The sequence below is a fragment of the Grammomys surdaster genome, unplaced genomic scaffold (assembly GCF_004785775.1).
Source record: "Grammomys surdaster isolate TR1022 unplaced genomic scaffold, NIH_TR_1.0 184, whole genome shotgun sequence".
Taxonomy (NCBI): Eukaryota; Metazoa; Chordata; class Mammalia; order Rodentia; family Muridae; genus Grammomys; species Grammomys surdaster.
Genome location: NW_021604629.1, coordinates 4,939,033 through 4,960,627, shown reverse-complemented (window position 1 = coordinate 4,960,627; position 21,595 = coordinate 4,939,033).

Below are 21,595 nucleotides of genomic sequence, written 5' to 3'. Positions count from 1 at the left end.
GAACAAGGCATGCTTCTTCTGTTCTCAAAGAACTCCTTGTTCAGTATACAGAGTATAAGGAATAGCAATAAGCAAAGTTCAGCAGAACCCTTGGAAGAGAAAGTCACTTCTTTTCAGTGTGTGAAAAGGTATATGTGCACAGGGTGTGGTCACAGGTCTCAGCAGACACAACTGAGATGTGAAAGAGGGCAGATGCTCACTAACATCTGGAAAGAATTTTCTGGTGAGTCCATGAAACATTGCCCTAGTAACCAGGAATTGCAGATCTACAGTCAGAGTGCTTGACAAGAGAGTGAGGCCAGAGCTGCAGAGGAAAGCATATGAGGGGGGTTATGGCTGGATTCTGAACTGTCACATGAATGGCACAGGAGTCTACTTTGGGTTACCCGGCAACAGAGGTAACTAGGGAGGATGGTTCTGTGCTCTCAGATGAGGCTACAGTTCCCATGGGACCTTGGTATGCTTCTCTCCTTCTCAGCTCAAGTTAGCTGTGCCAAGTTCAATTCATGCACAGTGGGGCTCTTGGGTGCCCAGGCATCAGGTAGTTCTTATCTCCTGGCATGTATGCACAGTTGGCACTTCAGCAAGAGCCGTTGATGCTAAAGTTCCTCACGTCTATTCTTCCTTTTTCCTGGGAGCAAAACCACTTCCACATTACTTTCTATAAAAGGAGACAGATAAGGGGACAGTGACACAGTAGACACTGCTGTGCTGCAGCCTGAACACACCTCTGTAGAATGCCAGGGGGCTGGAGTCTGGGCATACCTGCTGATCCTCTTGCCCACCAGCTCCAGAGGCTCCCAGTACTTTGCTGCCACCTCTTACAGGTGGCCTTGAGTGTGCACCAAAACAGGTGGTTGTTGGGAACAGCTAAGAGGACAGTGTACATATTTGAAGAGTATTGTGAACCATGATGAGATTTTGAACTTCATCTTTGAGAGATGAGGACAGGGGAGGATTTCTAACATTGGGGGGAGGTGGGGTGCTCGGTGGGTCATGATGGGTTGTGTATGTCTAAAGTGCTTTACTATTGGCAGATAAGGAGGCCAGGCTATGGAGGAACGTTGAACTTCATAGAGACATTAGCTCCAAAGGGTCAGGCATGGGAGAGTAGTCTTTTGTGTTTCCTTTGTCACCCACAGATTCTGTAACATGGCCATAAACAGACACTTGATAAACAGATGAGAGGAGATGGGAGGCTCATGGGGTATGATGTGTAAACTTGGCTGGGGTCTGGGAAGGGAGAACACTTAGGGATACTTACAGCAGTCTAGCACCAAGGACACAGATTTCAGTACATGACTGTTGGTTGTGGTGATAGTCTCTGGTTTCTATCCTAGACCTAAGAGCTGTTGGCTCCATTATATTCTCCTGGCCACAGAATCATCTTTATCTTGGCACACTTGGTGACACTGTAGCTTCTTGATGTGGCCAGTGGATGGATTTCCTACTGATTTTATTGTCACCAGACTGGAAAAACAACCAATTTATCTCTGACTTTTTTAAAAAAAAATCTACTTACCACGGAAAGGTGGGGCAGGAGTTGAGAGTACTTGTGTTGCAAACATAAGGAGTGGAGATTTGATCTCAGAACCCACAAAACAAGCCAGGAGTTCCTACAAAGACCTGTAACCACGGCTCCCAGTAGACAGAGGGATGAGAATCCCTGGGTCTTACTTAGCTTAGCTGATAGCAAGCCTTAGGTTTGTGTGGAGATCCTGCCTTAAAGGAAAAGGACAAGTAATGACAGAGGACAAATGTCCTCTCAAGCCTCTGTGTACACACATGTGTGCACACATTCACACAAATGGAAAACCTAAATAATAACATGGAAAGGATGACATTGACATAAACTTTTCTTTTGGATGCGGCTGAAATTCAGCCTCCTACTGCATATGGCTGCCGTTTGAGGATCTGCGCTAGAGAGTCTGAAATGTGTTCTCCACCTAGGTACACTGCTTGCTTCGGCTGCTTGCCTTTTGTATTTTTCAGGATAGTTAGGACGGTCACGGCCGTGTAGCCTTGAACATAGTTTCTACAGTGAATCAGTCCAGTTCTTAGTTCTAAGACTCAGAAATGAAGTTTGGCTAATGTAAGCGGAAAACAGACTTGAATATTTCATTATGGCAGTTATACAGACAGCTGAAAACATCTGGGATTTCATCCCACTTGAAAGGTACAGTTCACTGGCATCAACAAGAGTCACAGTGCTGTGGGAATGACACCTCTATTAGTTTCTAAACCTTTCTTATTTCTCCAATAGAAGTCTCTCCACGAGTGATTCTCCCCTTACCACCACCCCCGGGAACCCGCAACCCCCTCTGTACCACTGAACCCGAATCTTCTGGATAGTTCATTAAGTGGAATTTTAGAATTTTAGAATTCTAAATCTAAATTTAGAAATTTAGAATCTAGGGCATGATTCAGAACTTAATTCCTTCCTGCCTTCCATCTATATCTGTATCCGTATCCGCATCTGCATCCATATCTTCTCTCTCTCTCTCTCTCTCTCTCTCTCTCTCTCTCTCTCTCTATCTCTCTATATCACCCCTCCTGCCGTGTGTGTGTGTGTGTTTGTGTGTGTGTGTGTGTGTGGCCAGAGGTTCATACTGGCCATCTTCCTTAATTGCTGTTGATATTACTTTCTTGACAGGGTCTCTTACTGACACAGAGCTTGTGTCCTGGCTGCCTCCATAGTGCTGGGATTGCAGATAGGTGCCACTGTGCCTGGTGGTTTTTTGTTTGTTTGTTTGTTTGTTTGTTTGTTTGTTTTGGCCTGGGGTTTTTTGTTGGTGCTGGAGATCCACAGTAATGTTTTATTTTAACATCCTTATTTTATTTTATCTGTATGGGTGTTTTGCCTGTATGTAGTATGTCTGTACAGCATACACCTGCAGTGACCACAGAGACCAGAAAAGGGTGATGGGTTCCCCTGGGACATTTGGAAGCTGGCATGTATGTGCTGGGAATTGAACGTGGGTCTTCTGGGAGAGCAGCCGACGCTCTTAACCACAAAGTCATCTCTCCAGCCCTGAACTTATGTTCTTATGCTTGGGTGATAAGCACTTAACTAACTAAGCCATATCCCTTGCCCCAGAACTTCATCCTTTTTAATGGTTGAATAATATTTCACATATATGTATGCCATAAGTTTTTTTTTCAATCTAAGAAAAAGAATTTTTTTAAAGCTGTTGCATAGATTCTAGAAAACATGGCCTGGAGCCCACACAGCCAGTGTGGGGCCTTGGCTGGTGATCATAGGGGAAATAACCAAGTCTCAGTCTCTTGTTTGTAAACTAGAAATTAAGAATCCTGTGCTGTGCACATTTCAGATAATGCATACAAATCACTTAACACAGACCAAATCACCTCCATGAAAACAGTGCTTATAAATATTATTTTATTATTATGACCTGTGAAAAGCATGGCTTTTGCTTCTTTCTCATACAGAATCAAATGAAAGGACCCTTTTCTAAAACATCTATAAAAGATGATCCCAGGTTGCTGCTTTAAACTTATTCTTAGTCAATTCCTTTTTCAAGGGTCTTCTGAGGGGAGGTGATGTCTCCCCTCCTCCTGGAGACTGGCACTCTCCAGGTCCCTCTGGCCTGACATCCTGTTGACAGAGGCTGGCTTTAAGGTTTTCCTTTCCAAGCACAAGCTTGAGCTGTGGAAATGCAATGGTACCAGGTGGCTGAAGTCTATGCTGATTAGAGGGAATAAGATGGCGTTCCTTTTGCACCTGTGGCCATTGACACTAACTAGATCTCTGAGGAGCTGAGCCCTTGACGTGGAACCGATTACAGACAGAGAGGGTGTTATGGTGCTGTTGAAGTAGACTCACCTGGTTTCTAGTCTGGCCTCTGCCATTTACAGGGCAAGCAATTGTTTGATGGGACAGGAAGGGAATTCCCATGGAGGAGCAGAGAGGAGGACAGCATCCAGCAGAGCCACTGTGGGAGAGGCACTGTGGGACAGCATTGTAGGGTTGACACCTCTAACTCAGAAGTCTGTGCTGCACTAGCCTGTCCTTCCCACAACTCTGCCTCCCTTACTTAGAACATCCTATATTGAGAGGGAGACTTTGGTGTGTCTTAAATTATATCTTGGGGTTACATAAGCCAGCTTCACAAAGGGTATAATGTTTATGGAACATATCCCAGACCTCCTTTCCCTCTTTCCCCTCCCCCCTGCCTCCTTTCTCCTCTTCTATTTCTATTCTTTTCCCTCTATTTTCATGTCATGGATACTTGTGTCATTCTATGTATCTATTAAACCTAGAAGCCATACATGAAAGAAAGCATGCATTATTTGTCTTTCTGATACTGGTTTAATCACTTAATCCAATCATCTCTAGCTGGGCTGTTTTCCTGCAAATGACTTAACGTCATTCCATCATGTATGCAGGCCTCATTGTCTTTACTCAGCCTCTGCTGTTGGTTTCCTGGGTTGGTTTTCTACTTGCCTGTCATGAACAGCACTTTGGTATCCCCATGATATGTTGACCTGGAGTCTTTTGAGAGTGGTATAACTGGGTTGTGTGGAAGATCTAATTTTATTTTTTGATGTGCCTTTTAAAGTCACCCTTAGCAACCGAGGAGCTGGACAAGTTTCCCTTCAGTATAGTTAAGGTTTGATAACTCTGGGCAGAGGCTCCCAACTGGCAGGCGTAACCTTGAGAGGTGGTTCTGTCATTTAAAATGTTTTACTCTCTCCTGAGACTTTTTGTTGTTATTGTTGTTGTTGTTGCCTTGTGCAGGAACTACTTTGCTCTATCAGAATGACCTTCACTCACAGTGGAGGTACCCGGAGAATTCAGATGTGTGTCTTGCATTTAGACTTGGCTGTCTGCTTGGGGCGCAGTAAAGAACAAGCAAGCTGTTATCACGGGCATCCTGGGACCACTCTATTGTGATTCTCCCATAGGAGTGGTTAGTGGTTGCATCTGCTCTGGGGGCTGCACTGATGTGATAATGATTGCATTAATGATGGCCTCCCACAGCCCCAGTCTTCAGTTACTTTTTGAAATCCCCTTTGTGTCTGCCAAATGATGTAGCCTAGCTCCATTTCACAGATGTGGACACTGGGACTCCAAGATTCATTGGCTATCAGATCACCTATTATGAATACAGATTCAGACATTGTTTGACTAAGAGACAGCCCCTTTGGATCAGAATTCATGTTTTCTGACTTGGTCCAGGGGTTCATTTACTTCCTTACTGTGAACTTGAAAAGGAGGGAGTTCGAAGTAGCTCCTCCTGACTTAGTGTGGTGGCTTGTGATAAGGTTGTGTGAAGGCTACTTGATTGATTCTCTGCTCCACCCCTCTCTTTCTCTGCAACTCCGAGCTGGAGCAGGGTACTGCGCATGCTTGGTAGGCAGTGGGGCACAGAAGTGCCTTATGCCCTAGGGCTGCAGTAAATTGCTATTATCTGGTCTCCAGCCTCCGGCAGAGATGGGGAGGGGAGGCTGAGAAAGTGACATTTCTGTAAATAACCACACCTGGTTCTGAGAGTGGAAGGATTGGCATGTCCCTGTAGCCTCATCAATTCCCATCAACCTTTTGCAGGGGGAGCCCCAGGGGAGAGACTGTCTTCACACCCTTATGATTATTTATAGCCACCTCATCTTGTCCATACTCAGGGGCTTCTGACTCAATTGGCAGCAGCCTCCTTGCACATGGGCTTAGAGTCTTCCAGGCCCAGTGGAACATGTTGCTTAGCCCTCCACTACACAGACCAGAAGGCATAGCAGGCACTGAGTCAAAGTGAGGACATGGAAGAGAAGACTTGGGTATTGTGCCTGAATTTCTCAGCCTTGTGTATCTTGTCTCTCAGGGCCAATTAGCTATTCAGTGTTGGGGTTCAATGACCATGCTTTACAAGCAAAAGATTTGGATTCAGAATACTCTGATGGTGGTTTACTTGAAGCTTCTATCTCAGTTTCTCATCTGTAAAATGGGATAATTCTCCCTCTTAGAATTATTTATTGTGAAGTTTGAGTGCAAGAGAATTAGAAGACCTATGCCCAAAGAGGGTCTGATAGTTTATTATTAACTTGGCTGGATGTAGAATCAACATAGAAAAATATCTTTGGATGTTCTGTGAGGATGTTTCCAGAAATATTTAACTGGGGGTAGGGGGAGGCACTCACCCTTAAGTTAGGTTGCATTGACCTGTTATAGGCTATTCACCAGAGAAGACTACTCAGACATCGGTTTAAGCCAATAGAAAGTCTTTATTAGCTGGCCCATGACTACACTGGATGTTCAGGATCCAAGTGTAGAACTGAGTCTTTCTCAGAGTGAGCTTTTAAGTAGAAAAAACATGTCCTGGGTTGACATACTTCAGTTAACAAGAACAATTAGCCAGAAGTGGAACTATAGAAGCCAAAAAGCAAGATTAGTACATTTAGAGACTTTCCCATATTATGGACTTTGGTGGGTTAGGCCTTTATTTTAGTTTTGGCAGGCAGTGCTGTCTGTGCTGAGTTTTACAGTGTGAATGATACTTTCACCATGGTAGTGTGCTAACTCAGTTATGCTAAGGTCTTGGGACCTACTAAGGTCTGAGGCTGTTACAAACCCATGGCTTCAGGTCCAAGATTGAATAAAAAGGAGAAAGTGAGCTGAGTACTAGCAGTCATCTCTCTCTGTTTGCTACGGATGTAGAATGAGCAGCGTCTGGCAGTCTTGACACCACGTCTTCTCACCATGGCAGAATGCATCCGTTCTCGGATCACAAGCAAAATAAACTCTTTCTTTCATAAACCACTTTGTGTTGGGTATTTGGTTACAGCAATAAGGAAAGTAGCCAATGGTAGAGGGTTAGCTCATAGGATAGTTTTTCTTGTAAGAGAGCCCACCAAAGGGAGGGGCCTGCCTCGAGTGGCAGAAAGCAAAGGACACATCAGGATGAGTTATGATGAGATATACTATCTGCACTAGGTGTGTTTTCCTGCTCAGCTCCCTCCTTCCAAATTCTTCTGCTATGCTGAAAGTGTATCATCACTCAAAACTTCATTATTCAAAAGTATACAAACTTGAGGAACTAGCGCACTGAACTCTCAGATACTTACTGCTCAGCCCAAGTGATAAACTTGAACGTGGGATGGGGGCGTGGCTCAGTGGATAAAGTGGGTTTCTGTCCATCAAACCTGAGGACTAGAGTTTGGATCCTCAGAGTGTACATGAAAGTGGGGGTGAAAGTGGCAGCTGCCTCTAATCCCAGTGCTCAGGAGGGCTGGGGTCAGCGGAAGCCCCTGCCCTAGGAGAGGGAGCGGGGAGAGATCAAGGACATCCACAGGGCATCAACTTCCAGCCTTCACACCTGTATTTATGCCTGGATTTCTAAGAGACAAAGACTTCTTAACAAGATCGTGCCACTTTCACGAGGAAAAATACTCGAAATTTACATTATTAAATAGGATTCAATAATTGAATATTTAGAAAGTATCAAGTTTCCCCGGATTCATTTTTCCCCCCAGTTGGTTCATTTGACTCTGGGTTTACATGCATTGTGATTGGTTGTTTTCCTTCCTGGTCTCTTCTGTGTACAGGTTGTGCAGTCTCTTCTTATACTCTTGGGATTACTCTAGTGATGCTGTCTCATTCTCTACATAAGGATACTAGTTGCTTTTTTCAAGTTGTTGAGACAAATTTCTGACCAAAGAAATGGAACAGGACTTATTTTCGCTCACAGTTGGAGGGTGCAGTGCTCTGGGTGGAGGAGTTATGGCCACAGGGATGTGAAGCAGATGTTCCAACTGCTCCTGTACTCAGGAATCAGGAATGATGGAGGCTGGTCCTCAGACTGATCTCTCTCTTTTAGTCATGTTGGGACCGCAGCCCATGGAATGATACTACCCATATTTAGGGTGGGTCTTCCCACTTAATTAACCTAATTCATATACTAGCTTACGGGCACACCCAGAGGCTTGGCTCCTAGGTGACTCTAGGTTTTGTGAAGCTGACAATTGATGGAACTCCCCACAATAGGACTGTCCTTAGGGTGTCAGGGTGCCATCTTTTTATAAAGTGGGACTTCCTGCAGCGAGTTGGTCTGATTCCGACGCAGTTATTTTTGTAGCATGCACCGCAGGCTCTGTCACAAGCTTCCACCAGCCAGTATGTAATGATTGGTTGTCTCTTTCACTGATGTTGAAGCCAGTGCTCATCAACACCCAGGCTCATTATTTCCTTTGGGGTTTGCAGAAATAGCTTTCCAATGCTCTCATCCTCGTTTGTTCCATGGTCTCTCTCTGTAAGGAAATTATTTCACTATCTACTTTGTGGTTGCTTTATGATATAGAAAAACAGGCTCAGTAGTGGTGGCACATGTCTTTAATCCCAATACTCTGGACACAGAGGCAGGAGGATCTCTGAGCTCAAGGCCAGCCTGGTCTGTAGAAGGAGTTTCTAGATAGCTAAGGCTACCTAATGAAACCCTGCCTGGAAAACAAACAACAAAAACAAACAACAAAAGAAATACAAGAAAAACAGGTGGCATGCTTGATGCCTTTTCTGTATTTACCGAAGAATGTTCTGGTTGTCTCACATCTGGAGGTGACCAGCAGGTCGCCTTGTTTTATATTTTCATAAGGAACACATGGATACAGACTCAGTCAATGTGTTTCAAGCCTTTGCTCTTATCATTGAAGCCAGATATGACTTTCTCATGCCTGGCATGAGGACATCTCTTCTCAGCTTCTTCCTGAATTCTGGCATGACCACAACCTCAGTTGTCGCTTGCTTTCTGGAAAGAAAAGCTGTCCAAGTTTGGAATGGACCATTTAAGAGAAAATACGTTTATACTGGTATTTTCAATTCAAATTACATTATAGGGCTTTAAAAACTTTAATTTGATTTTGACTCTTTTGCTTTTATGCCAAAAATTGTGATGTTTGTTTTGAGACATGGTTTCACTGTGGAGCTGTGGCTGGCAATCACTATGTAGATCAAACTGGCCTCAAACTCACGGAGACTTACCTGCCTCTACCACCTGAGCGCTGGATGAAAGGTAGATGTAATCGCTCCTAGGGAAAATTTTATACTTAAACAATATTGTAATTGCTTTTATGCTTTATATTAGGTTTTGGTGGAATATATACAAACATACACACATGCACACATACACTGACACACATATACACATGTACACATTTACATATGGTTATGTGTGTATATACGTGCATAGACACTAAAATTAATCACTGGAAGTAGCCACTCTTCTTTGTTTCTCTTGGTAGGATTTATCTCTACCTCTGGCTGTCTGGAAACTCACTCTGTAAACTTGGCTAGCCTTGAACTCAATGATCCGCCTGCCTCTGTCTCCTAAGTGCTGGAATTAAAGGCATTTGCCACCATGGCTGATGAGACATAGCTACTCTTACTGCTTGCAGTTACTTCATATGCCTCTCACTAGAGATATACAGTTGAGTCAGTGTAGTTCAAAGTATTTACAGCAGCATATCTGTGCATCATTAAGCCATCCTTCTGATGCAGTTAAATTTATTTTATTTTGCCCTTGATTTAAAGAATTGCCTTTCTCATCTAACTTAACATTATTTGTAATTGCTTCAAACATCCCCATGGTTCCAAAAAACAAATCTAAAAAGCAAAGTATTAGTCAGAGAAGAACAGATTCTATTCTAAATTCATCTTTTTAATCTTTTCTTTAGCTGACAATGAACTATTTTAGAGCTTGTCTTTCCATTGCAGAACCATACACGTGTACACACACACATTCTTGCACACACACACACACACACACACACTCTTAGGTCAGTGAATACTCATTGTATGTAATTGAGTCCGCCTTGCTTACTCACTCGACACTGAATTCTTAGCCGTGTGCAGACATGCTCTGCACTCCTTCCTCAAACTCCATGCACAGTGTTCTGTGACTTCTTATTCTCTGAGAGATTGGGTGTTAGGACTTAAATAGACAGATTTTGGAGTGGACATGGTCAGCTCAAAATAGGGATGCACTGATCTATGAATTTTGAGAGTATTGGCATTGTGACAATACTAAACCTCCCAACTCAGGAATGAGAGTTTCCCTCATCTGTGTAAGTCTCACTTAACATCTGTGGAAAAAGGAATATCAGTGTGTAGCTGGCTCTCTCTTTTCTTCTCTTTTTATTTAGATTAGGACCCCAGACATGGGATGCTGCATCTTTCCTTTCAGTCAAGCCTCTCTGGAAACTCCCTCACAGACACGAAAGAGGTGTGTCTCCTAGGTGGTTCCAAATCTTGTCAAGGTGGCAATGAAGACTAACAACCTCAACAGCTGAGACACTGTACTATTTCGTTGTAGAAGTATTCATAGTTTGTTAAGTCTGTCTCTCAATATTTTCTAGCTGGTGGTTGTTCTTATGGATGATGCTTTTCCAGTGTACTTTCTGGTTGCTTATGACAACTATGTGGCAATGTGATGACTATTTGCATATTGACCTTGGTCCTGAATTTCCTTCTCTGTTTAGTAGATGTAGGTGTTCTATGTCCACTGCCATTTACATCTTGCTCTCTGATCTTTGTGCCTTTATTTTTCTCACTGGACAGTCTAAGGTCTTCAGTTCAATGCTGAAGAGAGGGAGTAAGTGCTGGTATCCTTCACTGACTCCTCCTTTTAGAGCAGCCACCGACCCCATTTCATCAAAAGTGTGACTTTTTTGTGGTTACTCTTTTAGCAGAACATGGTGGCTATACAAAGGCCCCTTGCCAGTTTCCAGCAGTGAGGAAACAGCGACGAAAGCCCTGAAGTTATATCTTTAAATCCATTGCCACATCTGTAATGAAACCTCTCTTCCTACAGTGTCTTCCAGCCTGTGCTCACACCCATGGAGCTCATCTGTCCGGCTACATAGGCTTGAGGATTCCCTGCTTACTACTGTTGGCACTAAGACTGCACTGTGGTTTCAAACTTCTCCACACCAACTGTTCTCTCTCCCTTCTCTCTCCTCTGCCTGCTCTGGGTTCTGACAGCTCATTTGTCCTGAAGTTTTCTTGAAGGAGCATTTCTCCTAATAATGCACAGTGGTTTGAATGAGAATGTCCCCTAGTAGGCTCAAATGTATATGTATATACTTGGTCTTCTGTTGATGAAGCTGGGAAGGACTAGGAGGTGTGGCCTTGTTGGAGGAGGTGTGTCACTGGAGGCAGGATTTGAGGTTTTAAAAGCCCAAGTCATTCTCAGTTATATTTTTCTGCCTCATTCTTGTGGATCAGGATGTAAGCTCTCAATGCCTGCTCTAGCACCATGCCTGCCTGCCTACTGCCATACTCCCTGAAGTGATGATCATGGACTTTAACCCTCTGAGCCCCAAATTAAATATGTTTTTATAAGTTGCCTGTGTCTTATCACAGCAATAAAGGGTAACTAAGATATAATGTTCTTGCAAGTCTAGTTCTACTTTGGAGTCCACTCTCGAGAAAGATTATTATTAACTAAAACGTTAAGAAATTCTTGATTGTTGGTGTGTGTGTAGGTGTGTGTACAGATATGATAGAAGAGAGAAGCCTGGTAGAAGATAATTAGGTGGCAAGGGTGCATCTGGAATGACCCTTGTAAGTGAGTAAAGGTCTTGGGAAACCTTTACTTTGTGAGTTGGGCATGTCTCTGAAGATGGGGAAGGCCATAAGTCCCCAAGCCAGGGGAAGACACTTGCCTGCTGACAGCTGAGTTGGACCTCACCCAAGCCTGTTGATGCTATGTGAAGATCATCCTGCAGACTCTGAGTTCTGTCTTACCTCCTCCTGAGTAGATGGACAGGTGGCAAGGGGTATCTGGCAGACACTGGAGGCGGAGCTGAAATGACGGTGATTAGGCTTCTCAGATAACAAAAGACTCCTGGTAGTTGTGTAACTGGAGAAATCTGTGCAGTGTATGAAGATTTCTCTGGATTTCAGGAGGAAAGATGAGAATAGGATCAGGTGGGGCATGGAAGGCAGCATCACCCACACTTCCCTGGCACATCATACTGGTCCTCATAGCCCCATGATTCCCTGGCAAGCCAGCACTTCAGCACAGCCAGCCATCATATTCTCCCATCCATGGAGTCAACCAACTGTGCAATATATGAAAAATTCATCCAATGGGTGCACACACACACACACACACACACAGAGAGAGAGAGAGAGAGAGAGAGAGAGAGAGAGAGAGAGAGAGAGACTTTATCACTATTCCTTAAGCAGAATAACTGTATATATTTACATTGTATTGGATATTGTAAGTAATATAGAGATGAATGACGAGAAGGTACACAGGACATCAGAAAATTTAATGCTTTTTTAAAAATAAATATATTACACTAGGTTACATAAGGCTATTTTTATACAAGCATTTAAATTTGCTTCAACCATATTTCCCTCTCTGTTGCCACTGTACATGAGGGACTTAAGGATCAGCAGATTCTGGTAACTGCAGTGAGGTGTTCCTATATCAGTCTTTCACAGACACTGCGGGATGATGAAACTGAGACACTCTGACAAGACCAAGGCACCAAAGCTTTGCAGAATGTGACACTGAAGAGATGGGACTTGGCAGTCACCCAATCCATACCCTGAGATCATAGTTTGATCGTATTGAAACCAGCACTGCACATCAGACAGCACTGGAAGGGTGAGATGTTAATGTGACCCTGTGGCTTCTCTGCCTCGCCTGGCCATCTCATCCTCCGCACGTCATAGTACTGCATTGTCCAGCTCACACACCGTTGTGTAGATGCAGAGCTTGGTTGATTTAGACTCAATTCCATGCCTGCTGAGTCCAGATGTTTAGAAACAAATGTCGGAAGGAGTTCCTGTGGCAGCCTTGTACCATAGAGTGAGGGCAGATGACTTCTTTCTTCGATTTTGTTCCTCTCAGTACTTAGTGGAACTTCACAGGGTGGGGGTGGGGCACAAATAGGCAATGACTGTTTGGTGGGGATGGGATGGAATCAAAGAGATGAGATGACCTTGAGAAATTGGATACAGCAAGTGTGTTTCTTTCTCTCTGTCTCTAGTATGATATTTGAGAAGTAGAGCCTGGGCACTTGAGTGTCTTGGGCATCATATGACTAAGAAATGAGCCACCTTTCAATACCAGGTGAGATTTACTCTGGTTCCAGAGTCCCAACTTCTAGCCATCAGAGTCAGTTTCCTCTCTGACCTGCTCTCCTTAGTTTGTATCTGTCTGGCCAGCATAGTCAGAAACATAGGAAGGGGTGGGACATGTCCTCCTACCTGTCTTTGCTCATACGCATCCATTCTTTGAGTATCCAGAGAAGCTAGTTGGTGGCTTCTAAAGCTCTTGGGAACTAGTGGTCAGCTGAGCGGAGTGACAGTCTGTCCATGTAGAGACATCTGGGGTCCCAGCCAGAGCTAAAGAGACACAAATGGAATCTAGTCTGACGCAAAAATAGGGAGTAGCATGAGATAGGATGTGGTTAATTGTGTTGCTATCATTTTGCTTAATTAAATGAGACTCTCAGGGATGCGCAGCAGTAATTACTCTTTTGGCATGTGCCCCTTTTCTCCTGCTAATTTGCTCCTGGAATCCACCTCCCCTAGTCCTGGCTGGCTGTTTCTGAATCTGCATCCCTTCATCTTGCTGGTGTGCTCAGAGACTACCCTGGTTTGGAGCACAGAAAGTTGTCTCTTGGACATGTGTGGTCTCGAAGAGATGGGACCCATTAGAGAGTAAACCCGGAGCTGGAGCCTGAAGTCTCAGCTCATTTACATCACAGAAGAATGAATCCATGGACATATAGGTTTAGATCCATGATTCACAAAACCAAAAGTTAGAAACCACACACCCACCCACCAATAGATAAGCGGATGGATATAACATGGTGTGCATAGGCAATGAGGTATTACAATAGCTGGAAATGGAGTCCTGATACTTTCTGCAATATGTGTGAATGCTAAGAAAGAGAAGCCAGATTAGAAACTCACATAGTGAATGATTTCACTTCTGTAGAATATTCAATTCAGAAGAGGTAAATTCATAGAGGTCAAAAACACATTGGTAGTTACCATGGATTTGGGGTAGAAAGGAACAGTTGCTCTAATGATGTATGACACCTTAGTCCACTTTGTGAGGCTGGGTACTGTATAAACAACAAAGTACCAATTGGTTCATGCTTCTGGTAACTGCAAAGTCCAAACAATAAGGTTGTTGGTAGGGAAGAGAACAAAGAGCAGGGAGGGTCCTAGTATGCAATTTGGTTACGTGATTAAATGGCCTGTAACAATCTGCTCTTGTTCAAACTAACCCCATCTGTGGAAGCTGCATTAATCTACTCCAAAGGCAGTGCCTCTGTGGCTTAATTTACCTTTTTTGAAGGCTCAAAATTTCAGTATCATTACATTGAGGAATGAAACATGAACATGAATTTTGGTAAGCTACACTCAAACCATAGCCTGGTATTTCCTTTTGGGGTAATGAAAACGTGGAACTAAGTGTAGCTGGTGGTTTCTATCACTGTAAATATAATGATGCTTTTGAACTTTTCTGTCTACCATGTATGTGCAGTGCCTACAGAGGTCAGAAGAGGGTGTCATCTCCCCTGGAACTGGCACTATATACTATTATGAGTCTCCATGCGGGTACTGGGAATTCAACCTGCGTCCTTTGGAAGAACAGCCAGTGCTCTTAATCACTGAACCATCTCTCTAATACGTTTTTTCCCTTCCTACCTTTCTCCCTTCCTCCCCCCATCACTTCCTATCTTCCTTTCTTTTTTGAGACAGGGCCTTGGTATACATTTCAAATTATCTTGAATCACAGCTATCTTCCTGCTTCAGGCTTTAAAATGCTGAGATTATAATTGTGCACTACCACACTCAGCTGAAATTTCCATTAAAGATTTAAATTTTGTTTTATTTTGTTTTGTGTGTACGGATGTTTTGCCTGCATGTATATGTATGTACCATGTCCATACCTGGTGCCTATGGAGGGCAGAAAAAGGAGTCAGATTTCTTGGAACTAGAGTTACAGATAGTTGTAAACCATGAGTGGGTGCTAGAATCACACCCGAGTCCTTGGGAAGAGCAGCCAGTGCTGCTGTTCAATCTCCCACCCTACCCCCCAAATTGGTTGATGTGTGTTTTATGGATCTCATCTCATTTGTGTTATATGGATTTAATGAGATTTAATTGAGACCAAATAAACCACCTAGCACACAGCCAAGGCATTTCATAAAGACCAAGCTAGGTGGTAAAGAGTTTGAAATCATGCTGGTAGATGCCTCGTTTTTCAACTTGAGTGACTTTCCATCTTCAGACATTCCAAGTGGGACAGAAAGAAGCCTCGATAAAGCCATGGCAAAGGTCCTGTGAAAACCAGACATGGCTAACACCATGTGGGTGAGCAGAGTGTGAAAAAGCTCTGGGGCAGCCCAGGCAGAAGAGAGACACTCAAGACCTGTGCTTGCTATGGAGGAGGGACCTGATTTTTAATCCATTTTTTTTCCTCTGACCTACAACAGAAAATCAATCCTAGAATGCATAATTAAATAGCAGTGTATTTTTAGAGAAATGGCAGCATTCTACTCATGCATTTTTCTTAAGGTTTATTTATTTATTTATTTATTTTTGCTTAATTATAAAATCAGCATAATTCTCATCAGAGATTGGGGAGCCCAGAAATGCATAAGGAACCAGGAGAAATCGCTCATCCTCCCATGTAGAATTAGCTCCAAAGCAGTTTCACATGTTCATTCCTTAACGTTTTATCTGTGCCCGTTATTCAACTAGCTAAACCCACCTGTTACACATAAATTTTCATCAACTTTTCCTTCTCAAGTTTTCATAGCATAAGTTCTCCTCTGACGTTTTAAAAAAGATTTCTGTATGTGTGTCATGCTGTTGGCTGCACTGATATCCCAGCACGGGGAGGTACAGCCTGCTCAAACACCCTTGATTTTTGACTCCTTGGCTGCCTGTCCCCTCTGAGTGAATAAATACTGAGATAAAGACTGAACTTCAGGCCATGGATTGGGGAAGAGCAGAGATCTTATGAGACTGCATGAGTGGGGTTTCAGACACTTCTAACCTTCATTGTTAACTTGATCAGACTTACAGTTGCTTAGGAGACACAGCATTAGGCAAGCCTGTCAGGACATTTCCTGAGAGGTTTAACCAAGAAGGGAAGGCACACCTTGAATGGGGCACGATCATTCCATGGGCCAGGGTTTCCAGGTGAAAAATAAAAGAAACAGAAAAGGCAAGCTGAGCACCAGCATCCGTCTCTCTCTGCCTCTTGGTTACAGATGCAAGGTGACCTTGTGCTCCTGTTGCCCTGACTGCCCACCATGATGGGCTGTATCCCCCCCAACTGTATGTTAAAACAAGCCCTTACGTTGTTTTTGGTAGGTAGTTTGTTGTAGCAACAGTAAAAGTAGCTAAGAGTGACCGAGTATGATCTTGAGAAGGTAATACTGGTGTGTGATTATAATTTTGTGAAAATATGAACTCCAAGAGATATGCACCTTGTATGGATAACAAACTGAGGGTAATAAGTTCTGATCTGGAATTTTCCAAATCTGTAAGGGTTCAGATGCCAGACTCCAGGCGTGATGACTTTACTTTAGGAAGGCTTCAAGAGGGATATGAGAACTCCGGCCATGCTGGCTTCCCTCTAAAGCAACAGCTTTCATGGCTACTGTAAAGATTTAATGAGATAAGTGGCATTGGGCCTGGCTTGATTTGAGGACATCTGTTCTCCTCTGAGGGGACAGGCAAGGGAAAGGAGCAGCTTGCCTTTGTCCTTGCTCTTGCTAGAGAGTGTAGCATGTCAGCTCTGGCCAGAAACAGGCAGTAGTGTGTGCCTGAACACACTGGTCCAGCCCACTATCCAGGCCTCTAGCTCACGTGGTCTCCAGTATCCCAGTATTATTCTCTGATTCTTCTATAGGTGCATCTCCTGTTCCCTGGCAGCCTAACATACCCTTGAACTTTTAAAGTGCCTGTGGTAGGATGTGATATTTCAAACATTTATCTAGAAAAGTAATTATTAGTCACACTGGTGAGTGGCTTGTTAATGGATTGGAAACACTAGCTGCAGGTGGTGGTGACTCATTATCTCCCCCATCAACAAAGTGTGGCCCGTTTCTCCACAGGGGAGTCGCATGGCTTCTCATTTTGCTTTGGGCAAAGGCTCTGCCATTTTCAGTAACATGCGATTTATTGTGTGGGATTTGATTAGAGAGCCATTGATATTTACTCCCAACCAATGCTAAGAACTGAATAAAGAGTGACATTGACTCAGGGAAAGGGAGTAATACAGTGACTCAGCTGAGAGACATAGGACTGGCTCATCTCTCGGTTGCAGGTTGCCCAAGACCTGTCTTACCCAGCCTTTCGCATTACTGTGACACGACAGAGACAAGGCAGAAAGGGTTATTATGGCTCATGGTTTTAGACAAATTTGAGTTCGTCACAACAGGAAAGGTCTACCAGCAGGGTTGATTCCATCTGTGGTACCATGGGGCCAAGCCAAGAGGCTGTTCACATTGTGGCTGACCAGGAAGCCAAAAGAGCTAGACCAGATCCAGGCCAGGGGTGGAGATAACCTTCAAAGCTTGTCTTGGTTGCCTAATTCTTCATGCTACTTAAAGGACCCTACAACTTTAAAAATAGAGCCATAAGTTGGGGGCAGAGTGCTCAAAATATAAGTCTATAAGGGATACTTTAGAGTCAACATATAAGGACCCCAGTCCCATGCCTTCTGTTCTCTAGTTTCTGGTCTGCAGGCCAGCATTGAGTATGTGTGCTTGGTGACACCTTCTACTCTTTTTGTGCAAGATGCAAGAGAAAAGCTCACTTTTGTCTTTTCAAACCTACAAATACTACACTATAGGTCATCCATGGCCCTTGTATTAGTTATTTTTCTATTGTAGCAAAACGCCATGGCCAAGGCAGCTTATAATAGAAAGTATTGAATTGGGCTTATGTTTCAGAGGGTTGGAGTCCGTGATGGTAGAACAAAGTCATGACATCAGGAACAGCTGAGTGTGCATGTTCAGATCCATAACCATGAAGCAGAGAGAGAGAGAGAGAGAGAGAGAGAGAGAGAGAGAGAGAGAGAGAGAGAGAGAGAGAGAGAGAGAGAGAGAGAGAGAGAGAGAGAGAGAGAGAGAGAGAGAGAGAGAGAGAGAGAGAGAGAGAGAGAGAGAGAGAGAGAGAGAGAGAGAGAGAAAGAGAGAGAGAATCTTAAAAGCTCAAGGCCCACATCTAGGTACATACCTCCTCCAACAAAGCCATGCCTCCTAACCCCTCCTGAACAGTTCCACCAACTGGGGATCAGTTATTCAAATATATGAGCCCATAGGGGCCATTCTCATCAAAACCACCACAGTCTCTCTGTCGTCTTGATGCCAAAGCCCCAGAGATTGTTGGAGTCCTTAGAGTATGAGGATGCTTGGTGACTTTCAGTTGGTCTTTGTGGATTTAAGCAGTGAGAAACACACTCTGGTAAAAATAAAATAAAATAAAATAAAATAAAATAAAATAAAATAAAATAAAGACCCACTAGCAAGAGATTCTGTCACTCCTGTCCCTCCAAAGTATATTGACAGGCGTTAGGAGAGGACCTCTAGGTGACCCCAACCCCACATCAGCCTTCCTCCCTCCTCCCTGTGTAGAGATCATGTTTTGTCAATTATGTCCCTGTTTGGTTTTTTAATGGAAGATGCTACTATTAGGTGCTTACTGAACATCTTCACATCTTGTATCACTTTTATCCCAAGATCTACCCAAGGGAATGAATACCATTATGATTCTCCTTGTCCATATTTATAAGCTGAAGTCCAGAGTGGGAAAGTGTTTTGGCCGAGGTCACAAAGCTAACGGGTAGCCAGCCCTATCTGTCTGACTTCCTCACCCCCAGCCTGCCATTTTGCCTTCTGTATGTAGTATGTAGACAGAAGTCAAGGACTTCAGTGTCAGATTAGCTATGGCCCAATGCCTGGCTCTGCTTACAGTCTATACAATTTGGGTGGGTCATTTTGTGTCCTCCTGGCAGTAATAGCTTCAGTAGCAGCTCAAGCCTGGGACTTGCTGGAGCCAGAAATGCTCCACTCTCCTTGCTTGTTTAGCTGCAACATCTGGGGGCTCTGTGTGAGCTGAGAAGACTCCTTCTCCTGTACATGCGCATCCCCTTCCCATAGAATAGGAATGAAAGATTAGCTAACATAGGCCTTTGGGGCTCTACTTGTGAGAAGAGATGAACTGAGCTAGCGTAGAGTCTCTGGTGTCTATGATTTTCACCACAGCCATAGATGGTCTGATCCGCAAGGCTGCCTGTTCTGTTATGCAGCACAGAGCCTGGCACATGCAGCGTACCCCACAGGTATCCTGAGTATGAGCAAGTCAAGGACCAGCTCCAGCCTACAGGACTCACTTTTTCTTTAGCGTTCAATCAGGACAGGAGGATCGTTTTACTCCTATTTACTAGTCTAGAATTCCAGCCCACATGTGGGATGGTACCACCCACATTTATGGTGGGTCTTCCCATTTCACTTAACCCAACCTAGAAACCCCCTCCTTACATGTTTCCAGGACTCTGTTTCCTAGATTCTATCCAGTTGACAATTAATATCAACCATCACCCTAACTGTGCAGAGGTCTGTAGGCAATCTGAAAACTTAAGTGCTTTCTTAAGTACAGTGTGAAACTGCCTGTCCTGTCATCTCATGAATGTTATTAACGCTCAGAGCCTTCCTTGGTCCCTGATTTAATAGCACTACCTTCTCTCATTATACTGATAAAAAAAAATAAGACACAGAGAAGTTAATTAAGTTGAGTAATTTGCTACTAACTAGAACCAGGGTAAAAACCTAGTTTGAGATGACTTAAGAATTTAGCCTTCGAGTCTCTATGCTAGGCTCTTGAGTGAGTGGTGTGGTCATCTATATTTCAACATGGTGTTGGACCTCTCACAGCTGAGAACACAGTGTTACAAACTTTAATTGTGTTTTTGTAGAGCATAGGTCACCTAAAAAAAAAAAATGTGGTGAGAAAGTGTTAATTTATCCTGGAACAGATCCACCAAGTCTATGGCTTTGATCTCTAATTGTCTGAAGCGCCTTTCTAATCTAATGTGATCTAGAATGTTAATGATCCAGAGACTGCGGGCTGATGTGGGGTGGGGAGGAATGAGTGTACCCCTTTATCTGCTTTTCTGTATGTACTGCGTCTGTTTTCAGAATCACTGCCTGCTGCTCACACCGGCCAGCAGCGGTTGCTGTTACTATCATTCGTAACGACTTCCTTAAAACAGTAGGATTATAAAGCAAGAAATCAAGCTAGGAAGATGGAGGAAGAGGCAGGGTTAGAAGACTGGTCCCTCAAAATGGGTAGGACTCTCTGCTGGGTCTTATCAAAGGTGTCCCTAGGGCCCTGCAACTAGACCTCCTTCGTTTGTTTTAGTGGGATTTGGGGGTTAGATTCAGGGGTCTGTGGGTCTCCTGCTTCACCAGGGGCAAGCACAAAGAAAGGTACCTTAAATATGAGAAGGATAACCTTGCTTGCAGGGCAAGGCTGGAAGGGAAGAGCAGGGAAAGAGGCCATTTTCTTCTTTCTCTCCTTATGTCTCCAAAAGGCATGGAATCCCTGGATGACTCTTCAGATGGCACTGGCACACAGCTATTCTGGACACAATGAAATAACCTGCCTCAGCTCTGTCAGCTTATCTCTGGGAGATGTTGGTGGAGCCCATGCCTACCGTCTGCCTAGTGGGGAGGAGAGTATAGGGTCTGTCTGGAGGAGAAAGCATAGTGACACACTCTGTGGATGTGGAGTCCTAATCATGACATGACAGGTGCAGCATCTGGAAATCATTCCTGTTGATCTTTTCATTGTGGCCAGGGCATTGTGCTTTCTGATTTGTTGAAAGCATAGTTCTCACAATAACATGCCCTGTGTAAGGATAAGAACAGTCTCACTTCTCCCCATGGGGTTCAGAGAGCTAGTGTCAATTTTGAACAATAAAAAAGCTAACTATAAACATTAAATATTATCTCCCTCTTTGTATTTGTGTGTGCACTAATAACAAAACCAGTCCTGCTTTCACTGGCTCAAAACAAATATATCAGCAGCATTATCCTGCACTCTGAGGTTGCCTTCATTGTTCCTGGTCCCAACAGTAGCCCCTCCCTCCACCTTCTTTCTTATTTAAAATTGATGTTTTAGATCCTGAAGAGCCATTTCTCCAAAAGGACTCCAGGAGTCTTTCTGATCCTCTGTTGGTGGATTTCTGTTGGCCACACTGAGAGATTCCTGGGCTGTCCCAGTGTGGACTGGCTGATAGTGTTGTCCTAAGCCAGTTGCCTTGAAAGCTGAGATTTCCCAGCTGCAGATGATGCATGGGGGAAGTGTTTGCCTGTGACTGCCACATGTTCCTAGAGACATGGCTTAGTGATGCCCACCTGCTAGGGAAGGACCTTGTCTGAAATGTCATGTGTAGTAATTACCCAATAGGGTCTATCTCCATCTTTGACAATGGGCACAAAACCCACTCATCCTGAGGAAATATTTAAAGCAAATGGCCTATAGTGAGAGTAGCATCCTGTGGCCTGCAGTGAGGGTAGTATCCTGTGGCCTGCAGTGAGG